A 15,020-nucleotide genomic window follows, 5' to 3' on the forward strand; every position below is an offset into this window, starting at 1 on the left:
CTCACCTAACTTGGTAGAACCAAAATCTTGGAGAACGTTTCCATTTATAGAAGGTAAATTGTGGGTTAGTTGGGATTTGAAGGATTAATGGTTACTGTGGTTTCCTGGAGTTTTACTTGATTGCCTTAGGGAGTTGCCGAAAAATTTCCCAGCGATTTCCTAAGATAGCCACAGATATTTTCCCTCTGGTTCTTGATTAGGAGGTGGATCAATGATGGACGCAGCTGCACCATGTCTGAGTGGGCAGGCTTGATGGAATGTATTTTCCCCATTCTTTTTATATGTTCATGCATAAACTCTGGAGCAAAATTGTATTTTTTAAAAATATATATAGTTTTTCAAATTTGCCTTCACTCAGAGCCTGCTTATATGGGAGCTGCTGGTTTAAATAAAGAATTTGGACCAGGTTGAAAAAAAGTTATTTTTTTCATTTAGGTTAAAAGAGCCCTGTATTTAAGGGGAAAAAAACATAATTTATGTTGAGTACTATAAATTAAGGTAGAATAGTTTGCTAATATGTCAGCTTGCTATTACAGGGACCGGGTGGGGGGGGGGGGGGTGGGATTGCAGGAGGGGGAATGAGGGTCACTGTTCCATTATCAGTCTTAAAAACTATCCAGATCTTTTATTTGTAAACGGAGAGTCATTTGTACAATGGGCTAGGATTGCTCACCTGTGTTTTGATTGTTGTAAAATCTCTCAAAGCATTGCAACAGCTAATTGCTGCTTCCCCCACCCCACTGTAGTTGTTAATTGTATTTTTTTTTTAAATACAATTAAACAGATTTTTTTTGCTTCCAAGCCTTAATTCACAGAGATCAATATCACCCCCACACCCTAGATAGGTTCTCATATAAACAGATACAAGAGTCCCCAATAGATACACACCACTTGAATACAATTAACGCTAATCACATGGGTAGAATTAACAGTAGTTGCTAACCAGCTCGAAAGTTTACTAAGGTTTAACGGAGGTAAAACTTTGCAGGTTATTTTTCTATCCACCTTCTAGGTAATAAGCGGTTCTCTAATCTTCTTTAAAATTAATGTTTGTTGGGGGCAGCGGGGTAGGCTGTATGTTGCATAGGCCCAAGTACCTATGTATTGAGCACTGGTGCATTTTAACCCCAGATTTATCTAGTAACATTATACCAATCACATTTAATCTTGCATAAGTTGCTAAGAGGGAACAATGGAGCAGATGGAATGCCTATCTTTTTCATTTGTAGATCGGTTTGATTGGCAGCTTTGTTTGAGTTTAAGGGACAAATATCTAAATTTTCTTCATCCTATTCTTAATTTTTAAAAAGCATTTCAAATTGTTCAAATTGGGTAGTCTGTCTAGAGATAGACAAGCCAGAGAGATTGTCAATGACAAACCTCAATATGTAAAGGTTAATATTCAGGGATCTTGTGCATGGGCCAGTTAAATAATATGGTTTAGTGCAGCAGCCACATCCACTTGTTCGTTATTTTATTTCTTTCAAGGAGAGAGAGTTAAGCCTAGAGCTAATATAAATCTATATTGTATCATTATTTCTGTTCACATTCATTTACTGGTTAATAAATCTGTTGGCAATATTTAAACTCAGGATAGCAGCACATGGCATGACTCTAGCCATACCTGCTCCTATCGATCGGACTGTGAAGGGGGATCAGGGGTCTTGAAAGTCTTCGTGTGGTGTGTGGCAGTAGCAGTCAGTCAAAATGAAGTGCAGGTCTCTGTATTTTTTTGTCTGCTTTTCACATACTAACAGGATGAAAAAGCATTTCCAGAAGCCAATAATCAGTAAGCAAAGTTTGGGGACACTTCAAAGCTCTCAAACTACTCACTTCCACTTGGACCAGGTGATGGGGAGAGCTGCTGCTCCTCTTTTATTTGGGTACAAGTTACCTAGAGTGCAATAGGGGCACAAAACTAGGATAATTGTGTCTGCAGTCCCTGCTGGCTGAGAGGCACTGATATGCAAATAAGCCCAGCAGAGGCTCAACAGCAGATTTTAGGAAGGACCAAAAAGATCAAGGAAACTCAAGGGAAGCGATTTTGACATGTGCAAGTGACAGAAAGCACTTCCACCCAAGTTTCCTTTGTTAAAATAAATTCCACATCATTCTAGCACCGTATGTATGGCAGAAATAGTGAAGAAATTCACCCCATGGATAGGAGGCAGGCTTCAGAGATGGATTGAAAATTGGCTAATTTAGCAAAAGCAAAATGGTGTTGTAAATGGAGCTGTGTTGACATGACATGGGGCCACTAGCAGAATGCCACAGGGATCTGTGCTGTGGCTATTTTACAGATGATTTACAGCTAGGGATAGGATCAACGCTAAATTTCAAAGACACCAAATTCCAAAAGGTGGGTAAATCAAACAATAGGGAAACAGCATTTCAAATACAGGATCTGAAGGGGCCATGGTCTCCCCATACAATGGCTTCAATATTAATCCCCCCCCATGATAGGTGGGGGGGTTAAAGATTTAAATACAGGGACTGCGATCCCAACCCACCTATCAAACCCTTTCATTATTTTAAAGACCTCAATCAGGTCACCCCTCAGCCTTCTCTTTTCTAGAGAAAAGAGCCCCAGCCTGTTCAGCCTTTCCTGAATCTTTTTTGCACCCTCTCCAATGCCTCTGTCCTTTCTATAATATGGAGACCAGAACTGTTCACAGTACTCCAAATGTGGTCTAACCAAGGTTCTATATAAGTTTAACATAACTTCTTTGCTTTTCAATTCTATCCCTCTAGAAATGAGCCCCAGTGCTTGATTTGCCTTTTTATGATCTTGTTAACCTGGGTCGCTACTTTTAGTGATTTGTGTATCTGTACCCCTAAATCACTTTGTTCCCCTATCCCATAAAGGCTGATATTATCCAAGCAGTATGTGGCCTGCTCATTCTTCCTACCAAAATGCACCACCTCACACTTACCTATATTGAAATTCATTTGCCAATTACACACCCATTCTGGAAGTTTATTAATGTCCTCTTGCATTTTGACGCATTTTTCCTTTGTATTAACCAGACCCCCCAATTTGGTGTCGTCCACAAATTTTGAAATTGTACATCCGATTCCCGAATCCAAATCATTAATGTAAATTGTGAACAACAGTGGTCCCAGCAACAATCCCTGTGGAACACCACTTTCCACCTTTTGCCAGTCTGAGTAATTACCCTTAATCCCTACTCTCTTTTCTGTTTTATAGCCAACTTGCTGTCCATTCTTCTACCTGTCCCCTGACTCCACGTGCTCTGACCTTAGCCACAAGTCTACAATGAAAGGGAGGCCGGAGCTGCCGACTCCACAAGGTAAGTGCCTGTTTCAGCACTCCTTGGGGCCGGGAGAAGCAGGAGAGCTCCTCCTCCCCACCCCCACCCCAGCCTCTCAAGGAAGTCTTTGGCCTCCCCCAGCCCCGATCACCAGCCTCACCCCCACCCTACCCCTCTCGATCCCGAGCTCTCTTCTCCACCCCCCTCCCCACACCTGATCGTGAGAAATAGACAGCCTGGCCAGCGAGCAGGAAACAGAGCTAAAAAAATGTTAACAAGGTCCTGCTGTTAAGTTCAGCAAGACCTCTGCGCCCCCGGCCTTGCCGGGTTCTTTGGCCATTTTTAGCCTCACCCACACCCTCCTAGTAAATATCGGGGCCAATATCTCACAAGAGGCAATCAACCAGCGAACCTGGATGGTCTAGAATGAGCTGGCAAAGGCTCAACGGACTGACCCTACTTTAGAGGCCATGCAAGATCAGGCCACCTGAGGCATCAGGGATGCACAGCCTGAACTAACAGGGTGGTACAGTTACAGGATGGAATTTTGATACATTCCAGATCAAAATTAGTTTACAATGTAGTTTAGCACAGCATTTGTGACTGTTAATTATTCCTTCTGAGAAAGTGTAAAAGTAAGCATGTAGCTACTATAAATCCACAGTGCATCATTGTTTCTGTTCACCTATCCATTTACTGGTTAATAAATCTGTTTGGTAGTTTATATCCTAAACCACGGTCTAGTGTTTATTCTATCCCCTCCCACCACCACCTTCTCAAGGGCAATTAGGGATAGGCAATAAATGCCAGCCTCGCCAGCGATGCCCACATCCCATGAACGAATTTTAAAAAGTCAAGGAAGATAATGTGAGGGCACATGGTATAAACAATAAGCCAAAATACAGCACCGAGGATTTGCTGTTCACTGCTTGGGCTCGCTACAAATTAGCTAAATATTGGGTCATAGAGAGTAAGGGCTTGTTTATGGAAGTGGTCTGAGATCCTAAGCCCAACAAAATTATCTACAGCTAAAATCCAAAAAACATAAGAATCTGTTCTAAATTTACTTTTTACTATTTTCCACTTATGTCCTCTGGTTCTTTTTTGGAATAATCTGGTTTTATTTATCAATATCACTTAATTTCTATGTAAGTAAGTCTTGTATCTAGTGCATGTCCATATTATACATCCATGGCAAAAAAAATGTGTAAAACAAATAACCATTATCTGTTAATTTAACCATGCTGATTGGTCAAACCAAACCCAAAACACTTCATTCACTAAATGGGTAAGAAAAGCTACTAGTTGACAATGAGACAGTGCCACAAAACCACCAAAGAACCCAAGATTTTCCAAATTCAACTCAGTGAATTTATAACATGACAAATACATGAAAAAATTACAATTCTGAAAAAAAATTACCGAGAAAATTAGAAATTGAATGTTAGAAATGTCTACAAGATGTTTCCCCTGTACAACTTACCTCTCTCTCTCTCTCTAGGGCCTAAGGCTCGAGTTTTGTTTCTGTCCCAAATTTGGAAATTTCACCTGGGCTTTGAGCGTTTAGAAGTTTCAGTTCCTGTTGACAATGAGAAGAGAGAGAGAGAGAGAAGAAAGAGAGAAAGATGTGCAAAACCACTTTTGTAGTTTTCAATTTGGTCCTGTGGAACAACAATACCCAAAAGTACACCATGACGACCAGCCAGAAAATTTACAAACCAACTGTGAAACACAAGCAATGGAAAAGAAAAATTAGGTTAGTGGTAAATAAGGTGGTGAGCTGCAGGCCCAAGCAGTGGGATTATGATAAAGTGGCAATAATGGAGATCTGGCTCAAACAAAGGGAGGAATGGTCACTTAATATTCCTGGCTACAACGTATTCAGGAAAGATAGGGAAGGGAAAAAAGGAGGGGGGTTGTAGTATTGATCAAAGAAACTGTTACAGCACTAGAAAGGGATGATGTACTTGAGGGTTCAAAGAAAAAAATCTATTTGGTTAGAATTAAGAAACAATTACATTGCTGGGTGTATACTGTAGACCACCAAATAGCAGGAAGGAAATCAAGGAACAAATTTTCAGGCAAATTGCAGAAAGATGCAAGAACTATAGAGCAGTGATAATGGTGGACTTCAATTATTCTAATGTATACTGGGAAAATAACAGTGTAAAGGGCAAAGAGCGGGAGAAATTCCTAAAATGTGTACGGATCAAGGAAAAAAAAAAGAGAACTTTCTTGATCCCTATGTTTCCAGCCCAACAAGGAAGGAAGCAGTACTGAATCTAGTTCTGGGGAATGAAGTGGGGCAAGTGGAGCATGTTTCAGTGGGGGGGGGGAGCATTTGGGAAACAGTGATCACAATATCATTAGGTTTAGAGTAGTTATGGTAAAGGACAAGGAAAAATCAATGCTCAATTGGAGGAGGCCTAATTTCAGTGAGTTGAAAAGGGTTCTCGCCCAGGTGGATTGGAATCAAGATTGGCAGGTAAAGTAGTAAATGAGCAATTGGAGCCCTTCAAAAGACTAGATAATTTGGGTACAAAGAAGACATATTCCCATGAAGGGAAAAGGAATGGCATCCAAAGGGAGAGCTCCCTGAATGATTAAAGATATAAAAATTAAAATGAAACAGAAAAAGGAGGCTTATGATAAATGTTAGGTTCATATTTCAGTACAGAATCAAGCTGAATACAAAAAGTACAGGAGAGAAATGAAAAAGGAAATAAGAGGGGCAAAGAGAGTGAATGAGAATAGATTAGTGGGTAACATAAAAGAGAACCCAAAAGTCTTTAATAAACACAAATAGTAAAAGGAAGGGTGGGACCGATTAGGGACCAAAAAGGAGATCTCCTTGTGGAGGCAGAGGGCATGGTTGAGGTACTAAATGAATACATCACATCAGTCTTCAACAGAAATGATGCTGCCAATGTCACAGTAAAGGAGGAGGTAGTAGAGAAAGTGAATAGGATAAAAATAGAAGAGGAGGTACTTAAAAGGTTGGCAGCGCTCAAAGTAGAAACGTCACCCGGTTCAGATGGGATGCATCCTAGGTTACTGAGGGGTGTAAGGGTGGAAATTGCAGCGGCTCTGGTCACAATCTTCCAATCCTCCTTACATACAGGAGCAGTGCCAGAGGACTGGAGGATTGCAAATGTTACACCCCCGTTCAAAAAAAGGACGAGGGATACTACAGGCCCGTCAGCCTGTCGGTGGTGGGGAAACTTTTACAGTCTATAATCCAGGACAAAATTAATTGGCACTTGGAAAAATATGGGTTAATAAATGAAAGCCAGCATGGATTTGTTAAAGGTAAATCATGTTTGACTAACTTGATTGAATTATTTGATAAAGTAACAGAGAGGTCTCATGAGGGTAATGCAGTTGATATTGTGTACATGAACTTTCAAAAGGCGTTTGATAAAGTACCACAGAATAAACTTGGTAGCAAAATTGAAGCCCATGGGATTAAAGGGGCCTGATATGAAATTGTGTAAGGGACAAAAAGCAGAGAGTAGTGGTGAACAGTTGTTTTTCAGACTGGAGGGAAGTATGCAGGGGTCAGTGTTGGGACCACTGCTCTTTCTGATTAATATATCAGTGATCTGGACTTGGTTTTACAGAGCATAATTTAAAAGTTTGCAGATGACATGAAACTCGGAAATGTGGTAAACAGTGAGGAGGATAATAACAGACTTCAGGAGTACATAGACTGGTGAAATGGGTAGACACAAGGCAGGTGAAATTGAATGCAGAGAAGTGTGCAGTGATTCATTTTGATAAGAAGAATGAGGAGAGGCAATATAAAATAAATGGTACAATTTTAAAAGGGGATGCAGGAACAGAGAGACCTGAGGGTGTACATACACAAGTCTTTGAAGGTGGCAGGACAAGTTGAGAAGGCTGTTAAAAAGGCATACAGGATTTTTGGCTTTATAGAGGCATGGCAAGGAAGCTATGCTAAACCTTTATAATTGTAAACAATTTTACAACACCAAGTTATAGTCCAGCAATTTTATTTTAAATTCACAAGCTTTCGGAGGCTTCCCCCTTCGTCAGGTGAACGATGTGAAAAATTGTTTACAATTGTCAACCCCAGTCCATCACCGGCACCTCCACATCAAACCTTTATAAAACACTGCTTAGGCCTCAGCTGGGGTATTATGGCCAATTCTGGGCACCTCACTTTAGGAAGGATGTCAAGGCCTTAGAGAAGGTGCAGAGGAGATTTACTAGAAATGGTACCAGAGATGAAAGACTTCAGTTATGTGGAGAGACTAGAGAAACTGGGGTTGTTCTCCTTAGAGCAGAGAAAGTTTAGGGGAGATTTGATAGAGGTGTTCAAAATCATGAAGGGGTTTGATAGAATAAATAAAGGAGAAGCTGTTCCCAGTGGCAGAAGGGATGGTAACCAGAGGACACAGATTTAAGGTAATTGGCAAAAGAACCAGAGGCAACACGAGGAAAAAAAATGTTATGCACCAAGTTGTTATGATCTGGAATGCACCGCCTGAAAGGGTGGTGGAAGCAGATGCAACAGTAACTTTCAAAAGGGAATTGGATAAATACTTGAAGGGGAAAAATTGGTAGGGCTATGGGGAAAGAGCCAGCACAGGCATGATGGGCTGAATGGCCTCCTTCTGTGCTGTATCGTTCCACGATTCAATGATTCTTTTTTCAGCATTTTCGATTAAATAAAAAAAGTCTAAGCTAAAAGTGTGGTTTGGGTTGAGTTTTTTGAATGTGAACAAGAGATAAAGACAAAAACAGACATCAACTGGTAGATAGAGACAAGCTTTTGAAACAGGAAACCTATGAGGGCTGTCAGATTTATTAAGTGTTGAGGCCTTTCACTGAAGCAAAGAGGTTAGAAATTATGAAGGATAGTTGAAAGCCACCTTGTTTAAGTCAAGTAAGACAATCCACTGATGTGGGCCAGCATACCGTGCTCCCTCATTTTCTATTATTACGTGAAGAAAAGTTGTACATATTGCATTAAGTGAGTCTGGTCATAATGACCGTTCTGTATGTCTTTCTTACTGTGAAATAAAGCAGCTTAACAATTCATATCTGACATCATCTCACCAAGTCTTTGCTTGGCTCACCTTCAGAGAGATTGAAAAGGTGCAGATACTAAAGACAAAAATATCCAGTGCAGGTCACAAGGGGATACTATTGTTACATCCCGAGTGACATGAATGTATAAGTAGATATAGGTAGGGCAAGGCAATTCCCAAAAAGGTAAGGCACTTAAACTGTTAACGGGAACAACCGATTCCACTGTACCCTAGAAGGTATCTAGGGCAGACCTGAATTTGTAATAAACGTCAAGACTCAAGTAATGCCCAAAATACCTTTAAACTTACCCTTAAATCGCCTCTCATTGGAAATCAGTTCAATAACTTTGCCTAACCTCCCTCGGGGACCTGCGCATTTGCATTTTGCTCCTTTCCTGGAGCTTGCTGTCTTCCAATGGATCTTCCCTCAATATTTTTCAGGCTTCCATGAATACAAGGCCTCAATATCCACTGGCATCATTGCCAGGCCACCATTCCAATTGCTTCAGTTTTTTTTTTAAGTACCTTTTTTCAGCCCCAAGTGATTAAATACAAAGTTTAAACACATTTTTATCTCTCGCCATGTAGACTGAAGCAGATGAAGACTTAGATTTGTTGGAAATGCAATATGTGAAAGGGACTTAAATAGTAATACCAAAACATTCTTTAATTCTGAACAGATGCAATATTCTCTTTAAAGAAAGCTTTGAAGATGCAAATAATTATAGCACAACACTGTGTACCCTGGCCTCCCCTCGGCACCAGATTAAAACCAACATATTATTAGGTATTTCAGTAGCCCTCATATATATGCTTGGTTTCTGGAAGGAGGAAAGTGGTTAACATAAATGTTTAGATCATTTCTGAATCTGAAGATTTTGATTCATAAAGTAAGGAGTCAAATAAGGCAAGATATTGGGAACTTTTTAAAGACAGATCTTGTAAGGAAAATATCCCTCTAAGAGGTTATTAATGAAGGCAATCTGGATCTAATTTGTCAAAACACAATAGTTCTAGTTTACTTATTAGTGTTTCCTTTGGGGGCGGGAGGTGGGTGAGGGAAGAGGTACTAAGAATTGGTTTATCATTCTGATTTACATTACTATTGTGCTTCATACTTTTTCCCCTAAAGATTTGACAAATTTACCATAACAAAATATGAAACAAAGCAAAATCGCAGAGTGTAATTTTCACAGTAGGATCTGCTTACCGCTCATGTTAATAGGTTTTCAATGAAAATTTTTTTGAATGCCGTTGTATATCTAATCAAAGAGCATCTTCGGACTTTGCATCCTACTTCATACATCTGGAGTAAAAGATTCTTGTTCTTCTTCGAGTTACAGCACGGCATCACTGTTTTACCCATACCCCTCCCATATGGATTCAAGTTTGTTCAAACAGGTTATATTTTCCCAGTTTAAAAAGGAATTTTGTAAAAGCAATGGGGAGAAGGAAAGGTAAAGTCTTGCCTAATGGCATCCATTTTTGTGTATTTTATTAGCTGTGACCAAGTACTATCACTAGAGATTATATAGAATTATAGATCAGACTACTGGTTCTGACCAATCAGGAGTGACACATGTACAAGAAAACACTATATAATCACAGGTTTAGTACAGACTTATAAAAAGCACTTAATTACAGGCATCCAGTAATTATGGTTTCCACCGCTTTCAAAAATTGTAACATGATGGGCATAGTAGAAGGAAATAAACCTTTTTCTTAAAATAAGAAACAATCATGTGATGTGCCTAATTTAGTAACTACTAAATTAATTCTGGCTTGATTTTTCTAATTATATTTAACATAGCATCAGAAGTGTATTACAAGGCATAACACAACTGAGGGATTGAGATAGAGATAATGTCACAAACCATAAGAGCAAAGCATGAGCAGTTTCGTAACGTCATCTCACCCAGAGTGCTGTTACCACCTTGTGACAGATTCCAGTTTATATGTATTATGTGCATATAAATTTAGGGATTTCTTACAGTTTTCAGCTGGGAGTGAAGACAAAGTTGACTGAAACAGCAAGCGTCAAGTCAAATAACATGAGTTGACAAGCAGAATTATCACGATTTATGTTATAAATCATTACAATTTTTAGAATGAAGTTACTGTCACAGTTAATGGTCTATTTAATGACTAGTGTATCATGCTTAGCTGGAACCTCTGCACACCTACCCAGTGTGACATTGAGCCATAAAGAACAGGAAGGTGCCAAGTTCCATTGATAAGGAGTCAGATCATTTAGGCTGGGTTGGCCGGGGTGGGGGGGCAACAGGATGCTATAATTTGTCAGAAATCATAATCAGCAAGTGTTTCAATTTATGTTCATTTGGAGTGTAGATCTCAGGTGAAAACAAGACTGGCTTCAATCCGATGGGGTTTCTGGTTGAAAAACTCATCGACAATCACGGTCTAGATTCATATATAAAGAATGATCTCTCAGATAATGCACTGGAGGACTCCTGCCACACCAGGACACCTTCAGAAATAAGGGGAGAAAAATAAACACTGGGAAAACTAACTTTAAGGAGGTAGGTAAGATTACTCAGCAAACATACCAGGGTTCCTTAGTACAGGACAATGTTGCATCAAGAATAGAGAGTGGGTTTTAATTTCTTGTGTGTGTGGGATCTCTGCAAATATTGACACAATCCTGGAAACCTCTGGTCCTAACTTCTGAAAGACAAGTGTCAGCTATCCAAAGGAAAGCAGTACTATCACTGCCAAATAGCTTTTATCCCCCCAAAAAAATTACTTTACCACATGCATACTGTCCTTTATTAAGTCCCACTTGCCCATCACCCCTCTCCTTGCTGATTTACATTGGCACCCCATTCCCCTAACGTATTAGATTTAAAATCTTCAAACTCAATCTTCACTTTAAATCCCTCCATGCCCTCACCCCACCTTAACTCTGCTATCTCCTCCAAACACTATTTCTATGACTGCCCTTTTTGCATCTTTCCTCTTCCCTTCATCAAACCAGTGGGAGCAGATCCTCCAATTGCCTTGGTCATATTGTCTGGACTTTACTCCCTAAACTTCTTCATCTCCCTCTTTTTCCCTTAAAATCTTCTCAAAACCCATCTCTTTGACCAAGCCTTCGGTTACACCTCCTAATCTCTCCCTGGCTTGGGATCCATTTTCCTTACACCTAGCTATGTAGTGGCTTGGAACATTCTTTACATTAAAAGGCACTATATGAAAGGCAAATTGTTATTGTTATTTATTATCCAAAGACATGGGGGTCAGCTTCCACATGTAGAGCTGAGTGTCGTCAATGTACATCTGCACCACTTCTCTTGAATCCTCCACTACTTGTCCGACAGCCAATCTTGGATGAGGTGCAATTTCCTCCAGTTAAACATTGAGAAGACCAAAGCCATTGCTCGTCCCCCGCCACAAACTCCTTACCCTTGTCACTAATTCCATGTCCCTCCCAGCCACTATTAGACAGAGTCAAACTGTACACAACCTTGGTGTGCTAATGGACCCCAAGCTGAGCTTCTGAACCCTTAGCCTCTCCATCACAAAGACCACCAGTTTCCACCTCCGCAATATTGCCTGCCCCCCTCACTTAGCACATCTGCTGCCTTAGTCAACTCGAGACTCAACTATTCCACTGCTCTCCTAGCCAGCCTGCCATCCTCCACACTCTGCCCATATTCTACGCTGCAGCAAGTCCCATTCACCCATCACTCCTTTCCTTACTGACTTACATTGGTTCCCCTGGTCCTCCAACACCTCCAATTTAAAATGTGTGTTTAAATCCCTTCATGGCCTTTCTCCTTCCAATCTTTGTAACCTCCTCCAGAACTCTCCATTCATCTGACTCTAGCCTCATGCATCCCTCCATCTCACCATTAGCAGCTGTGCATTCAGCCGCTTTGGCCCCACGCTCTAAAATTCCCTCCCTAAACCCCTCTCTCTCCCCTCCTTTAAGACCATCCTTAAATTCCACCTCTTTGACCAGGTTTTGGTCACCCCTCCTACTATCCTCTTTCTTTGACTCAGCATCAATGAAGCGCCTTGGGACATTTTTCTGTTAAAGGCACTAAATAAATGCAAGTTGTTGTTGTTGTGGTGGTGGTGCACCAACGGAAATAATGGCCCAGAATTTGCACGAGAGGGGCATCAGCATGCCCCATTCGTAAGATTTTTTTTCCCTCACCCTTTAGTTTGAAAATATTTTGCACCACAAATTGCTGGAAGTGCGGGCTGATAACAGTCAGTCAATGAGGCACCTGGGACCTAGGTGAATGATGGGACAGTCTCTCTCTTTAACCAATGAAATTTAAGGATAGAGAAAGAAATAGAGGAATGACAGAAGGAAATACAGTGAATTAGAGTCAAATCAGGTACAGAAAGAGAAATAAAGAGAAAAAGATTTGATTAAGAGCGAGGAAGAAAGAGACAGAAAGGAAAAAGAATATTTTAATTAAAAATTTAAAAAACTTTTAAGAACAAGTTGTAGGAATCCTGTAAGAACATCCCGTAGGAATGAGACTCCACAATTTCAATTGTTCCTTTTCTGGGCTGGAGAGATTGAGTGGCATTGCAGGAACATACATTTCATCATTAAAAGGGTCCTTACATCGTTAAGTGCCAGCCGTAACTTTCTGCTGAAAGTTTAATTTGTTTCAGCAGCGCAAATGCAGCAATTTCTTGAAACTCGAGGGGAGGTCAATGGCGAGCTCTCGTTTTCGCGAAGCTGATGGCGGAGCGGCGCAAATAGTCCTGCAAATCATAGCAATCTGTAACTCGCAACAAATTGCTGGGTTGTTTACACATTAATAACAGCGTGTGCATTAAACTCGCTGTTATTTTGCCTACAAATTCTGGCCCAATGTGGCAGTAAATCAACAAATACCGAAGCATTCAAAGATCTGATGCAGGTGGACAGAAATCATAAGATACCAGCGGTCCCCAATTTGAAAACTTATGATACAGATAAGAAACCAGTGTCTGCAACACAATTTTTTTTATTTTTGTACACGTTATTGACTGCTTCTGGTGCACTGTTTGGACAATTTTATTTCTACTGCTTGTGTGGCTAGTTTCAGATTACACAACTCACGACCATCGAGCGCCACCTGTTCATTTACCCAGCCCACAGCTATCAGTCACCGGAATACCCAGGTGGACCTCCAACCAAGAAGCCAAGAGTTAACTATGTAAGACAACGTCACTGTGACAGTCAATTTCCGAGTCTCCAAAAATAGATTCCAGGAAACGTGAACCTGCAGGAGCAGGGAACCTTACATTCAGAAATACTGCAGTAACTATGTGTTAGAGCTTCGAAGACATTTTTCATATAACATAAATAATAGATATTAACTTTTTTTTAGATTGTACTCATCATGCAATGGGCGAGTTATATGTCTTTACGGTCCTATTTGACTCCCTTCTTACCTCAACCCTTCACCCCTTTTTAAAAACCCAGCAGCTGCTTCACAGTTAACACAAAAACCGTTACATTCTGAAAAACAAACAGCAATGCAATAAAATCTCAGCTCAGTAAAACCGTCTAATACATAATTATTAGAAGAAATTGACACCATTATAGACTGTAGCAATATGTTGAAAAATGCAACTGTTTGCTAGATTATAAATGGCTTGGCTACAGCCAGAAGCCGCACAGACCCGATGGCAGCCATGGCCAGGAACACGACACATCTCAGACTTCCGCAAAAGAACAAATATTAAAAAACACAACTCACACAGGAAGCAGGTCAGCGCTGTCTGTATTTGCCCCTCGGAACACTCCGGGAAAAAAACTAGCGGGCACTCACTGCGCTGCACAAATTGCTTATAACTCCCTGACGTCATCTGCATCTATCTTTGGTCCCTGATTAAGGAGGAGATTTAACCCGATGTACATTGCCATTAAACCAGAAAACACGAACTTATGATTTGTATTTTTTAATACTTTATTTATTATATGCGCTGCCATTTGTGTCACATTTTTAATAAATATATTAGTAATCCAATCAAAAGGATGAAATAAAAAAGGATTGCAATAACATGTTAAATTTTCTCCTGCAGTTTTTATGTCCAACGGGATATCAACGGTGTGAACGCTTGTTATGCAGCTGTTAGATTTTGTTTGCGTAGTGGTATGAAACTCGAGGGAGTTGTTCTCCCAATGAATAAAGCAAAAGAAAATAAATACACCGCAGGGAGATATAATTCTGATCTCCTACAGCTTGTCGAGAAACGATTGATAGAGTCGTAATCCAGTGGACAGTTACCAAGGTTTGAAAACGTAGCCTATGATGAAAGGTCAGTTACTGATCGTAATAGGAAACGAAACTACTTTTGTCCCTGGAGAAGGAGCATGCGGGGTCTGCCGGCATGTTTGAGGCTTTCTGTGACCGGTAGGCACCGCAGGGACTGGAGTGTATCGTCGATAAGGAGAATAAAATTATTTAATTGGGTTTCTTTTAAGGAACAAAAAAAGTTATTTTGCATTAAGGTTAAATCTAGAGATTGGAGTTGTTCAGATTAAGGCTGTGTTCTTGGCTCATTACCAGAACAAAACAAAAGCAATTATAGTAACTTTTAGTTTTGTATGACCAGTAATTTGCGTAACGAATGCATTGTGTCATTATGAAAATGTTTTAATTTTTCTTGATTCATTACAGTTTACTACTTTATATTTATGCAGAAATTAACTTCAATGAGT

At 40.2% G+C, this 15,020-nt stretch overlaps 1 protein-coding gene across 4 annotated transcripts in view; it reads right to left on the reverse strand.

Annotated features, from left to right (window-relative positions):
• Positions 1–14,151, reverse strand: part of LOC137323032 (phospholipid scramblase 1-like) — an 85,970-nt gene extending 71,819 nt beyond the window's left edge. The window contains exons 1-2 of one of the 4 annotated variants that reach the window (XM_067986392.1): positions 14,056–14,139; positions 4,756–4,851 (exon numbers count right to left, since the gene is read on the reverse strand). The gene's annotated coding sequence lies outside the window, so the exon portion shown is untranslated. Of the gene's footprint in view, positions 1–4,755; positions 4,852–13,978; positions 13,998–14,055 lie in introns of those variants that run through there. The other 3 variants (XM_067986391.1, XM_067986394.1, XM_067986393.1) reach the window with 3 other exon arrangements.
• Positions 14,152–15,020: the final 869 nt, after the last annotated feature.

This window comes from Heptranchias perlo, chromosome 6, assembly GCF_035084215.1.
Source record: "Heptranchias perlo isolate sHepPer1 chromosome 6, sHepPer1.hap1, whole genome shotgun sequence".
Taxonomy (NCBI): Eukaryota; Metazoa; Chordata; class Chondrichthyes; order Hexanchiformes; family Hexanchidae; genus Heptranchias; species Heptranchias perlo.